Source organism: Telmatherina bonti (genome assembly GCF_933228915.1).
Source record: "Telmatherina bonti genome assembly, contig: scaffold_281, whole genome shotgun sequence".
NCBI classification, from domain to species: Eukaryota; Metazoa; Chordata; class Actinopteri; order Atheriniformes; family Telmatherinidae; genus Telmatherina; species Telmatherina bonti.
The window spans coordinates 1-14,000 of NW_027634716.1; the positions used below are offsets into that span (position 1 = coordinate 1).

A 14,000-nucleotide genomic window follows, 5' to 3' on the forward strand; every position below is an offset into this window, starting at 1 on the left:
TATATAAATATATATATATGTATATGTATGTATATGTATATATATATATGTATATATATGTATGTATATATAAATATATATATATGTATATGTACATGTATGTATATGTATATATATATATATATATATATATATATATATATATATATATATATATATATTATATGTATGTTTATATATGTATATATATATATATATTATATGTATGTTTATATATGTATATATATATATATTATATGTATGTTTATATATGTATATGTATATGTATATATACATGTGTATATATATACATATATATATATGTATATATATATATATATACATATGTACATGTGTATATGTATATATATATATGTATGTATATATATATATGTATACATATATATATATATATATATATATATACATATGAATATATATATATATGTATATATGTACATGTATGTATATATATATATATATATATATATATATATATATATATATATATATATGTACATGTATGTATATATATATATATGTACATGTATGTATATATATATATATATATGTACATGTATGTATATATATATATATATATGTACATGTATGTATATATATATATATGTATATGTACATATATATATATATCTGTACATGTATGTGTATATATATATATATATATTTATATATGTATATGTATGTATATATATGTATATATAAATATATATATGTGTGTATATATATATATATATATATATATATATATATATATATATATATATATATATATATGTGTGTGTGTGTGTGTATTAGTGTTAATTTAGGTTTATGTTATTCTTCATTCATTCTTTGTTAAATGTAATGTCTTCTCCCCACTTGTTGTCTCATGATTGTCCTTTGTGCAGTACATTAAATCCTCCAGCGCTCTGCTTCGTTACTCATATATGAAGCTACACTTTTTTTCTTCTTCTACTTTTTAATCCTGTGTTGCCTGTACTGGGTTCTTGGTGTGTAGGAATAATTCTAATAATAATAATTCTAACGTTTCACTTGCATTCAGGAGATTATTCACTGTGTTAATATTATTTATCAACCAATTATGTAGAAAAATATTTTTTTTAGTGTGTAATATATACGCGTTGTTCCACAAAGGAGTTTTGTGGGGAAACTACGTTGACGCTGCAGCAAAACTCGACAGCGGAGACCCATCCAATATGGCGGCGACGCTGGTTCACTCTCCAGCGCTCAATGAGGCGTCTACGTATATATGGGCTGTGTCTCAATTCGTTAGTGCATAGTGTGCACTACGGTGGGTAAGTACTGTCCCAAATGGAACATGGACGTAGAGCACTAACCGGTAGTGATGAACTCACATTTGACCACAATTATTCTGCCGCCAAAAGTAAAACAAAGCGCTAAATTAGGAGAATGAATTCGCTTCTCATGAAACTCCATCGCATTAAAGGTGACGAAGGATCCTCCTCTGATTGGCTGAACATGAGTTGGTACGTATATTTATTTATTTCTAACATGTATGACCCACCTGCATACGTACCCAGAGTACGGACCTGTTGCCAGTCCCGCTTCATTGTTGGCTCATCGTTTCAGAGACGGTTCGTCCCACTAAATTCTTTTTAGGAAGTTGTAATAAATAAATGAACAAATCCAACAAACATAACTTTATGTATCATATCATCATATATGATGGCCTACACTAGAGGGATCTATCTCAGTTGTTAATACAAAACATGAGACTGTCATGTGTCTCTGCATGTCTCCCTCAGGCTTATTAGTATCATAAAGTTTAAATCAAAACACTAATAAAACAGTTTTAAATATGCAAAGATATTTTCAGTGGAAATAATGTCCTTTACATGAAACACGTGTTTTAACTGGTGTTTACTCTGATGCTGTGCACATCTGGCAACAGGAAAGGGATTATAAATGATAATGTAGGGAATGTAATGCTGTAAAGAAGATGCTCAGACACAGAGATGCAGCAAAGTTGTTACAGAAACATTTTATTGAATCCTTTATTGAATCTCCTCCTGCTTGTAGCGGTCCATCTTCCTCATGACGCTCCTCAGGCAGCCTGTCTGAATCCACCTGCAAGCTCGCTTCACCTGCTGCCTGTCAGAAGCCAGGTGTGTGTGGAGAGGTCTTTCAGGATCCTAGAGACCAGGTGGAGGTCCGTCTTTCAGGATCCTAGAGACCAGGTGGAGGTCCGTCTTTCAGGATCCTAGAGACCAGGTGGAGGTCCGTCTTTCAGGATCCCAGAGACCAGGTGGAGGTCCGTCTTTCAGGATCCCAGAGACCAGGTGGAGGTCCGTCTTTCAGGATCCCAGAGACCAGGTGGAGGTCCGTCTTTCAGGATCTCAGAGACCAGGCGGAGGTCCGTCTTTCAGGATCCCAGAGACCAGGCGGAGGTCAGTCTTTCAGGATCCTAGAGACCAGGTGGAGGTCCGTCTTTCAGGATCCTAGAGACCAGGTGGAGGTCTGTCTTTCAGGATCCTAGAGACCAGGTGGAGGTCAGTCTTTCAGGATCCTAGAGACCAGGTGGAGGTCCGTCTTTCAGGATCCTAGAGACCAGGTGGAGGTCCGTCTTTCAGGATCCTAGAGACCAGGTGGAGGTCTGTCTTTCAGGATCCCAGAGACCAGGTGGAGGTCCGTCTTTCAGGATCCTAGAGACCAGGTGGAGGTCAGTCTTTCAGGATCCTAGAGACCAGGTGGAGGTCTGTCTTTCAGGACCCTAGAGACCAGGTGGAGGTCCGTCTTTCAGGATCCTAGAGACCAGGTGGAGGTCAGTCTTTCAGGATCCTAGAGACCAGGTGGAGGTCTGTCTTTCAGGATCCCAGAGACCAGGTGGAGGTCCGTCTTTCAGGATCCTAGAGACCAGGTGGAGGTCCGTCTTTCAGGATCCCAGAGACCAGGTGGAGGTCCGTCTTTCAGGATCCCAGAGACCAGGTGGAGGTCCGTCTTTCAGGATCCCAGAGACCAGGTGGAGGTCCGTCTTTCAGGATCTCAGAGACCAGGCGGAGGTCCGTCTTTCAGGATCCCAGAGACCAGGCGGAGGTCCGTCTTTCAGGATCCCAGAGACCAGGCGGAGGTCCGTCTTTCAGGATCCTAGAGACCAGGTGGAGGTCCGTCTTTCAGGACCCTAGAGACCAGGTGGAGGTCCGTCTTTCAGGATCCCAGAGACCAGGCGGAGGTCCGTCTTTCAGGATCCTAGAGACCAGGTGGAGGTCCGTCTTTCAGGATCCTAGAGACCAGGTGGAGGTCAGTCTTTCAGGATCCTAGAGACCAGGTGGAGGTCCGTCTTTCAGGATCCTAGAGACCAGGTGGAGGTCCGTCTTTCAGGATCCTAGAGACCAGGTGGAGGTCCGTCTTTCAGGATCCCAGAGACCAGGCGGAGGTCCGTCTTTCAGGATCCTAGAGACCAGGTGGAGGTCAGTCTTTCAGGATCCTAGAGACCAGGTGGAGGTCCGTCTTTCAGGATCTCAGAGACCAGGTGGAGGTCCGTCTTTCAGGATCCTAGAGACCAGGTGGAGGTCCGTCTTTCAGGATCCCAGAGACCAGGTGGAGGTCCGTCTTTCAGGATCCTAGAGACCAGGTGGAGGTCCGTCTTTCAGGATCCCAGAGACCAGGTGGAGGTCCGTCTTTCAGGATCCTAGAGACCAGGTGGAGGTCCGTCTTTCAGGATCCTAGAGACCAGGTGGAGGTCCGTCTTTCAGGATCCTAGAGACCAGGTGGAGGTCCGTCTTTCAGGATCCCAGAGACCAGGTGGAGGTCCGTCTTTCAGGATCCTAGAGACCAGGTGGAGGTCCGTCTTTCAGGATCCTAGAGACCAGGCGGAGGTCCGTCTTTCAGGATCCCAGAGACCAGGTGGAGGTCCGTCTTTCAGGACCCTAGAGACCAGGTGGAGGTCCGTCTTTCAGGACCCTAGAGACCAGGTGGAGGTCCGTCTTTCAGGATCCTAGAGACCAGGTGGAGGTCCGTCTTTCAGGACCCCAGAGACCAGGTGGAGGTCCGTCTTTCAGGATCCTAGAGACCAGGTGGAGGTCCGTCTTTCAGGATCCTAGAGACCAGGTGGAGGTCAGTCTTTCAGGATCCTAGAGACCAGGTGGAGGTCAGTCTTTCAGGATCCTAGAGACCAGGTGGAGGTCCGTCTTTCAGGATCCTAAAGACCAGGTGGAGGTCCGTCTTTCAGGATCCTAGAGACCAGGTGGAGGTCTGTCTTTCAGGATCCTAGAGACCAGGTGGAGGTCCGTCTTTCAGGATCCTAGAGACCAGGTGGAGGTCCGTCTTTCAGGATCCTAGAGACCAGGTGGAGGTCCGTCTTTCAGGATCCTAGAGACCAGGTGGAGGTCCGTCTTTCAGGATCCTAGAGACCAGGTGGAGGTCCGTCTTTCAGGATCCTAGAGACCAGGCGGAGGTCCGTCTTTCAGGATCCCAGAGACCAGGTGGAGGTCCGTCTTTCAGGATCCTAGAGACCAGGTGGAGGTCCGTCTTTCAGGATCCTAGAGACCAGGTGGAGGTCCGTCTTTCAGGATCCTAGAGACCAGGTGGAGGTCCGTCTTTCAGGATCCTAGAGACCAGGTGGAGGTCCGTCTGCTGGTGAACAACCAGCAGGAGAACCAGCAGCATCTCCAGGAACCGTCTGTGAGGCTGATGAGAGGCAGAGGATGGTAATGATGTGTTACTCCCCAGATCATGACTGCATTTATATCTAAACAATAAATAATTTGGCGAATGGGAAACAAACTGTGTGTCTCTATATGATGAAGATCTACAATGAACTTCTCTTTACATTTTTCTAATATAGTTAAATATTTTGTAATGATTCATTTATTACCATAAACAAAACACACGAAACATTCAGTAAATATTACATGACACCAACTACAACGTAAACTAAACACACACACACACACACACACACACACACACACACACACACACACACACACACACACACGATGGATTTTCAATCAGGGACAGACGAGGTGGAGCCATGCAGAAGAAAGTTACACACTTTGCACTCTAATAATCATACCAACTAAATTCACTACTATGTTTATTTTATATCTATATTTTCTCGTTCAGTCTCAGCAGTTCAGATCTGACGATACGATGCAGATTTATGGCATCAGTGGTAACCATAGTAACGGACCGCGCTCTAAAAACTGGCGCTATATCGGTATTAATAGTTTACGTTATAAACACCACAATGCTTCATCTGGACGTTCAGCAAGGATGAATGAACATACAGAACCTATAACATGCATCATTTATAACACATATAACCTGTATACGTCCACTACAGCGGATAAAAACTGCTAACAGTGTGCTAACCTACGGTGCTAACTACCGAGTCTGACAAATGGTCAGATCCATAACTGTCGTCAGGGATAGATTAGCAGGTTGCAGTATACATCACAATCATAACGGGATAATTTAATACTTACATTTATACAAATGAATCCCCGCCTGGACCGGCGTTAAACTCCGCCATTATTTACCTGGTAAACTGATGGAAGGTCCATCCTCTTCCGCTACGTCAGCAAAATGGCGTCGATTTAGTGCGCGAAGTGTCCATCGTTCCACACTGCATTTATGGGCGGGGTTAGGGCAGCATCCGGGTACTTTCAGGGCACTGAGTTTTTGCACAAAAGTCAGTGTAAACGCACTGAAACATAGTGCGCGAAGTAGTGTTAGTGCGCTGATTGAGACACAGCCGATGTCTATGCCGCGGACATCACCAGAAGAAGAAAGACCACGTGGTGGCTTGGCGGGAGTGCTAAAATGGCGGCTCCGGACTGTTGATGGAGAAAATCTGCCGCGGGGTCCAGAACCTGCTGCAGCAGAACCGGGTCCGGGTCCAGGCCCGGGTCTACGCCGTGCGGGTCCTGGTCTGCTGGTCTTTGGAGCGGATGCTAACATGCCAACAGATGCTACATCTAGCCGAGCTGCTCGCGGTGGTCACGTGGGTCTTTCCGGTAACCTGAAATACCTGGTGGTGGGTTACCTCCAGAAAGAACTGGACCAGCTGACTGGGGCTGGTGGGTGAAGGGTAGAGAGGGGTCGGACTGTGGAGGGTTCCGGTATTATCTGTTCTGAACCAATATCTGGTTTTCTTTTGATTTCATGTTGATCTCATTCTGTCACCTGAACCAGGGAGAAGATACATCCTGACGTCATCAATGAGGAAGATCAGGTGGGTCTGGACCGGGTCTCGGTCGGGATCTGGTCTGGCTCAGGTCGGGATCTGGACTGGTTCGGGATCTGGTCTGGGTCTGGACTGGCTCTGGGTCGGGTCGGGATCTGGTCTGGATCGGGTCGGGATCTGGACTGGGTCGGGATCTGGTCTGGGTCTGGGTTGGGATCTGGTCTGAGTCTGGGTCTGGACCGGGTCTCGGTCGGGATCTGGTCTGGGTCGGGTCGGGATCTGGACTGGTTCGGGATCTGGTCTGGGTCGGGATCTGGTTTGGGTCTGGGTCAGGTCGGGACATGGTCCTGGTTGGGACATGGTCTGGTTTGGGTCTGGGTCGAGATCTGGTCTGGGTCAGGTCGGGACATGGTCTGGTTTGGGTCTGGGTCGAGATCTGGTCTGGGTCGGGTCGGGATCTGGTCTGGATCGGGTCGGGATCTGGACTGGGTCGGGACATGGTCTGGGTCTGGGTTGGGATCTGGTCTGAGTCTGGGTCTGGACCGGGTCTCGGTCAGGATCTGGTCTGGGTCGGGTCGGGATCTGGACTGGTTCGGGTTCTGGTCTGGGTCGGGATCTGGTTTGGGTCTGGGTCAGGTCGGGACATGGTCCTGGTCGGGACATGGTCTGGTTTGGGTCTGGGTCGGGTCGGGATCTGGTCTGGGTCGGGACATGGTCTGGGTCGGGTCGGGATCTGGTCTGGGTCGGGTCGGGATCTGGTCTGGGTCGGGACATGGTCTGGGTCAGGTCGGGACATGGTCCTGGTCGGGACATGGTCTGGTTTGGGTCTGGGTCAGGTCGGGACATGGTCCTGGTCGGGACATGGTCTGGTTTGGGTCTGGGTCGAGATCTGGTTTGGGTCTGGGTCGAGTCGGGATCTGGTCTGGGTCGGGTCTAGGTCGGGACATGGTTTGGGTCTGGGTCAGGTCGGGACATGGTCCTGGTCGGGACATGGTCTGGTTTGGGTCTGGGTCGAGATCTGGTTTGGGTCTGGGTCGAGTCGGGATCTGGTCTGGGTCGGGTCTAGGTCGGGACATGGTCTGGGTCGGGTCTAGGTCGGGACATGGTCTGGGTCGGGTCGGGATCTGGTCTGGGTCGGGACATGGTCTGGGTCGGGTCGGGATCTGGTCTGGGTCGGGACATGGTCTGGGTCGGGACATGGTCTGGGTCGGGTCGGGATCTGGTCTGGGTCGGGACATGGTCCTGGTCGGGACATGGTCTGGTTTGGGTCTGGGTCAGGTCGGGACATGGTCCTGGTCGGGACATGGTCTGGTTTGGGTCTGGGTCAGGTCGGGACATGGTCCTGGTCGGGACATGGTCTGGTTTGGGTCTGGGTCGAGATCTGGTTTGGGTCTGGGTCGAGTCGGGATCTGGTCTGGGTCGGGATCTGGTCTGGGTCGGGTCTAGGTCGGGACATGGTCTGGGTCGGGTCTAGGTCGGGACATGGTCTGGGTCGGGTCGGGACATGGTCTGGGTCGGGTCGGGATCTGGTCTGGGTCGGGACATGGTCTGGGTCGGGTCATAGAAAGAATTTAATGTAATTAGACCCGCTGCTCGCCATCTTGGTTACAATTTGTTATAAAAACGTTCAGAATGAGCCTCGTATCCCTTATATGGTCGGGGGGGGTGTGTCTTACCTCGTCTTATTTTACAGATTATCGGTGATGTCAGCTTTGATGTCTCGACATGAGTTCTGGCCCCGCCTCCACCAGGCTCCGCCCCTCAGATGACTGCAGGCAAATCCAGGTGTGTGTGTGTGTCGGTGTGTGTGTGCACGTGAGCAATACTCTGCCTGGAAATGATGTTTCAAAAGGCCGACTGAAGCCCCGCCCCCTGCAGTCTGTTCACAGGGGCGGGGCCGTGACATAATCGGACTGAAGCGTGTTCTGACCAGCCCGGTTTTGGGTCCAGTCCTGTTTCTGTGGTCCATTCAGAGGCTAACCAGATGTTTCTGTCCCTCAGGACACCCAGGACCACCTGCAGATTCTCAGTTCAGGCAATCATTCATCAGGTGAGTTGGTGGGCGGGGCCAGTGGTGCATGCTGGGAGATGATGTGAACAAAAGGCCGAATTGTAGCGCCGCTGCCAGGCAGTGAGTTCTGAGAGCACGGCGCGCTGACAAAGATGGACCGAAGCGTTCTTCTGATCTCAGATCAGCTGACCTGCTGTCACATGACCTGCTGTCACATGACCTGCAGATGATTTAGTTCTGATTCTTCCAGACTGACCAGAACCTGCTGAAGCCACAGCACTGCAGGACAGAGGCGTCGCCACGGGGGCCGGAGGCGTCGCCATGGGGGCCGGAGGCGTCGCCATGGGGGCCGGAGGCGTCGCCACGGGGGCCGGAGGCGTCGCCATGGGGGCCGGAGGCGTCGCCACGGGGGCCGGAGGCGTCGCCATGGGGGGCAGAGATTTTAGATGGATGTCATGTGATGCAGAAATAAACCTGCTTGGTTTCCAACAAAGAAAAATGTCTTTTTTCCTGAATAAAGGAGCAACATCTGACAGGAAGAGGGGAGGAGTTAAGATGGCGGAATGAGCAGTCGCTCCTTCTATCTCTAAATATATTAGAGATAGAAACTGCATTAAAACAAATGAAAAACAGTAAATCACCAGGGATTGATGGTTTAACGTCGGAATTCTAGAAACATTTTTGGGAAGAAATGAAGAAATTATTATATAATGCTTTTTTAGAATGTATTAAGACAGGAAGTTTATCCTCTACAATGAAAACAGGTTTAATAACCTTATTACCAAAACCACAAAAGGATCTGTTGATGATTGACAACTGGAGACCAATAACCTTATTATGCAACGATTACAAACTGCTTGCTTTAGTTTATGCAAATCGTCTAAAACATGTAACTGGAAAACTTATACAAGAATATCAGTCAGCTTTTATCAAAGGAAGATATATTCACAACCATATTCGACTGATTCTAGACATGATTGATTACCAATCATACATTCAATCAGAGACTCTTGTGTTGTTCATAGATATTTTCAAGGCTTTTGATACTGCAGAACATGATTTTATGTTTACCATGCTCAAAAAATGTGGTTTTGGAGAAGGGTTTGCAAGATTATGAAGATGTTTTATAATGATATTTACCGTTCCATCTCCCTAAATTCTGGAATGTTACCTAAATTTAAGATCTCAAGAGACAAGGATGTCCTATTTCGCCCAAATTATTTATTTGATGCACTCAAATGCTAGCATATCTAATTGTAAGTCACCCTCAAATTAAAGGAATTACCATCTTCAATTATGAATACCGAAAAAGTCAATTTGCAGATGACACGGTCATTTTTCTAAAAGATAAATCCTTAATTGAAAAAGCCATAGATGTAATATCAGTCTTTACTAAAGCTTCAGGTCTTTGCATTAGCTTAAAAAAATGTGAAATACTAGCTCTACATACATGTGCCGAGACTAACATAAGCTCCATCCCTGTCAAGTCCGAAGTAAAATACTTAGGTTTAATCATGTCTAAAGATAGAAAGGTGAGAGAACAACTAAACATTGAAGGGAAAATAGTAGTATGAAAAAATCTCTCAACCTTTGGCTTATGAGAGATCTCTCCATTCTTGGCAGAATTTTATTAACTAAAGCAGAAAGTTTATCTAAATTAATATATCCCTGCCAATCTCTTTATGTTCCCCCACAAATGATAAAAAAAAGTAAATTCAATCATCTTTAATTTCATATGGAAAAATAAGACACATTACCTTAAAAAGTCAATAATGTTTAAAGACTATAAACCCGGTGGGTTAAAAACAGCCGACTGAAAGCATGGTAGGTGTACTATAGAGGAATTGGATAAAGGCTTATTTGAAACAGCCAAATTCCATGTGGTTCCACATACCTAAATATCTTGTCCAAAAAGTCGGAGGATTAGAATTTTTGTTCAGATATGACTTTGAAATAACTAAATTACCGATCAAACTAGCTGATTTCTATAAACTAATTCTGTTCGTCCACAACTTCACACCAGACAGCGCCACCTTGTGGAATAATAGAACCATATAAATTAACAGGAAGACTTCATTCAAACAAAAATGGTGTGACAAAATGCTAATTCATATGTTACCGATTTGATGGATGAAATTGACAATTTGTTGGAATTTCATTCATTTGCAGAAAAATTTCATTTAGAATGCTCGTATAGAAAATTTAATCAAATCAGTAAAGCCCTAAAACACGTGATTAAAACTATCCTCACGAGTTCAAATGTTTCTGTCAAATTACCTGATTTAAAAATCGGTGAACTGAAAGGCAGACAGGCCAGTTTGGTCTGAACCAGGATGATAGTCCGACTACCGTGTGACGGTACCACCTGTACCATCTCATACGTGTAGCTAGAATCTGTTTGGAGGGAACTTTTCATGAGCGAGGTGGTTGTTGCCCCCACCACCTTTTCTGACTGCTGCCTTATGCGTTCAGGTCCCCTTCACGGGGTCGGTAACGATGCGTTCAGGTCCCCTTCACGGGGTCGGTAACGATGCGTTCAGGTCCCCTTCACGCGGTCGGTAACGATGCGTTCAGGTCCCCTTCACGGGGTCGGTAACGATGCGTTCAGGTCCCCTTCACGGGGTCGGTAACGATGCACGCGGTCGGTAACGATGCGTTCAGGTCCCCTTCACGCGGTCGGTAACGATACGTTCAGGTCCCCTTCACGCGGTCGGTAACGATGCACGGGGTCGGTAACGATGCGTTCAGGTCCCCTTCACGGGGTCGGTAACGATGCGTTCAGGTCCCCTTCACGGGGTCGGTAACGATGCGTTCAGGTCCCCTTCACGTGGTCGGTAACGATGCGTTCAGGTCCCCTTCACGGGGTCGGTAACGATGCGTTCAGGTCCCCTTCACGGGGTCGGTAACGATGCGTTCAGGTCCCCTTCACGGGGTCGGTAACGATGCGTTCAGGTCCCCTTCACGGGGTCGGTAACGATGCGTTCAGGTCCACTTCACGCGGTCGGTAACGATGCGTTCAGGTCCCCTTCACGGGGTCGGTAACGATGCGTTCAGGTCCACTTCACGCGGTCGGTAACGATGCGTTCAGGTCCCCTTCACGGGGTCGGTAACGATGCGTTCAGGTCCCCTTCACGGGGTCGGTAACTATGCGTTCAGGTCCCCTTCACGGGGTCGGTAACGATGCGTTCAGGTCCCCTTCACGCGGTCGGTAACGATACGTTCAGGTCCCCTTCACGGGGTCGGTAACGATGCGTTCAGGTCCCCTTCACGCGGTCGGTAACGATGCGTTCAGGTCCCCTTCACGGGGTCGGTAACGATGCGTTCAGGTCCCCTTCACGCGGTCGGTAACGATACGTTCAGGTCCCCTTCACGCGGTCGGTAACGATGCGTTCAGGTCCCCTTCACGCGGTCGGTAACGATACGTTCAGGTCCCCTTCACGCGGTCGGTAACGATGCACGGGGTCGGTAACGATGCGTTCAGGTCCCCTTCACGGGGTCGGTAACGATGCGTTCAGGTCCACTTCACGGGGTCGGTAACGATGCGTTCAGGTCCCCTTCACGGGGTCGGTAACGATGCGTTCAGGTCCCCTTCACGGGGTCGGTAACGATGCGTTCAGGTCCCCTTCACGGGGTCGGTAACGATGCGTTCAGGTCCCCTTCACGGGGTCGGTAACGATGCGTTCAGGTCCCCTTCACGCGGTCGGTAACGATGCGTTCAGGTCCCCTTCACGGGGTCGGTAACGATGCGTTCAGGTCCCCTTCACGGGGTCGGTAACGATGCGTTCAGGTCCCCTTCACGCGGTCGGTAACGATGCGTTCAGGTCCCCTTCACGGGGTCGGTAACGATGCGTTCAGGTCCCCTTCACGGGGTCGGTAACGATGCGTTCAGGTCCCCTTCACGGGGTCGGTAACGATGCGTTCAGGTCCCCTTCACGGGGTCGGTAACGATGCGTTCAGGTCCCCTTCACGGGGTCGGTAACGATGCGTTCAGGTCCACTTCACGCGGTCGGTAACGATGCGTTCAGGTCCCCTTCACGGGGTCGGTAACGATGCGTTCAGGTCCCCTTCACGCGGTCGGTAACGATGCGTTCAGGTCCCCTTCACGGGGTCGGTAACGATGCGTTCAGGTCCCCTTCACGGGGTCGGTAACGATGCGTTCAGGTCCCCTTCACGGGGTCGGTAACGATGCGTTCAGGTCCCCTTCACGGGGTCGGTAACGATGCGTTCAGGTCCCCTTCACGCGGTCGGTAACGATGCGTTCAGGTCCCCTTCACGCGGTCGGTAACGATGCGTTCAGGTCCCCTTCACGGGGTCGGTAACGATGCGTTCAGGTCCCCTTCACGCGGTCGGTAACGATGCGTTCAGGTCCCCTTCACGGGGTCGGTAACGATGCGTTCAGGTCCCCTTCACGGGGTCGGTAACGATGCGTTCAGGTCCCCTTCACGGGGTCGGTAACGATGCGTTCAGGTCCCCTTCACGGGGTCGGTAACGATGCGTTCAGGTCCCCTTCACGCGGTCGGTAACTATGCGTTCAGGTCCCCTTCACGGGGTCGGTAACGATGCGTTCAGGTCCCCTTCACGGGGTCGGTAACGATGCGTTCAGGTCCCCTTCACGCGGTCGGTAACGATGCGTTCAGGTCCCCTTCACGGGGTCGGTAACGATGCGTTCAGGTCCCCTTCACGGGGTCGGTAACGATGCGTTCAGGTCCCCTTCACGGGGTCGGTAACGATGCGTTCAGGTCCCCTTCACGGGGTCGGTAACGATGCGTTCAGGTCCCCTTCACGCGGTCGGTAACGATGCGTTCAGGTCCCCTTCACGGGGTCGGTAACGATGCGTTCAGGTCCCCTTCACGCGGTCGGTAACGATGCGTTCAGGTCCCCTTCACGGGGTCGGTAACGATGCGTTCAGGTCCCCTTCACGCGGTCGGTAACGATGCGTTCAGGTCCCCTTCACGGGGTCGGTAACGATGCGTTCAGGTCCCCTTCACGGGGTCGGTAACGATGCGTTCAGGTCCCCTTCACGGGGTCGGTAACGATGCGTTCAGGTCCCCTTCACGGGGTCGGTAACGATGCGTTCAGGTCCCCTTCACGCGGTCGGTAACTATGCGTTCAGGTCCCCTTCACGGGGTCGGTAACAATGCGTTCAGGTCCCCTTCACGGGGTCGGTAACGATGCGTTCAGGTCCCCTTCACGGGGTCGGTAACGATGCGTTCAGGTCCACTTCACGCGGTCGGTAACGATGCGTTCAGGTCCACTTCACGCGGTCGGTAACGATGCGTTCAGGTCCCCTTCACGCGGTCGGTAACGATGCGTTCAGGTCCCCTTCACGGGGTCGGTAACGATGCGTTCAGGTCCACTTCACGCGGTCGGTAACGATGCGTTCAGGTCCCCTTCACGGGGTCGGTAACAATGCGTTCAGGTCCACTTCACGCGGTCGGTAACGATGCGTTCAGGTCCCCTTCACGCGGTCGGTAACGATGCGTTCAGGTCCCCTTCACGGGGTCGGTAACGATGCGTTCAGGTCCACTTCACGCGGTCGGTAACGATGCGTTCAGGTCCCCTTCACGGGGTCGGTAACGATGCGTTCAGGTCCCCTTCACGGGGTCGGTAACGATGCGTTCAGGTCCCCTTCACGCGGTCGGTAACGATGCGTTCAGGTCCCCTTCACGGGGTCGGTAACGATGCGTTCAGGTCCACTTCACGGATCCGACCGATCAGATACCAGATCAGATGATCTGTCGTCATGGAGACGAGGCTTGGTCCAGTATGACAGCGTTGGTGACGTAGATGGGGAACCCCTTTACCTCGGGGGTCAGATGCTTTGCTCTTCGTCATCCAGAG

General features: G+C 49.6%; 1 long non-coding RNA gene across 1 annotated transcript; it reads left to right on the plus strand.

Moving 5' to 3' along the window:
- Positions 1–5,614: 5,614 nt before the first annotated feature.
- Positions 5,615–8,642, plus strand: LOC306774247. The gene is made up of 5 exons (XR_013771822.1): positions 5,615–6,041; positions 6,157–6,196; positions 7,842–7,933; positions 8,150–8,198; positions 8,410–8,642. It is a non-coding gene; the product is annotated as an uncharacterized lncRNA (long non-coding RNA).
- Positions 8,643–14,000: the final 5,358 nt, after the last annotated feature.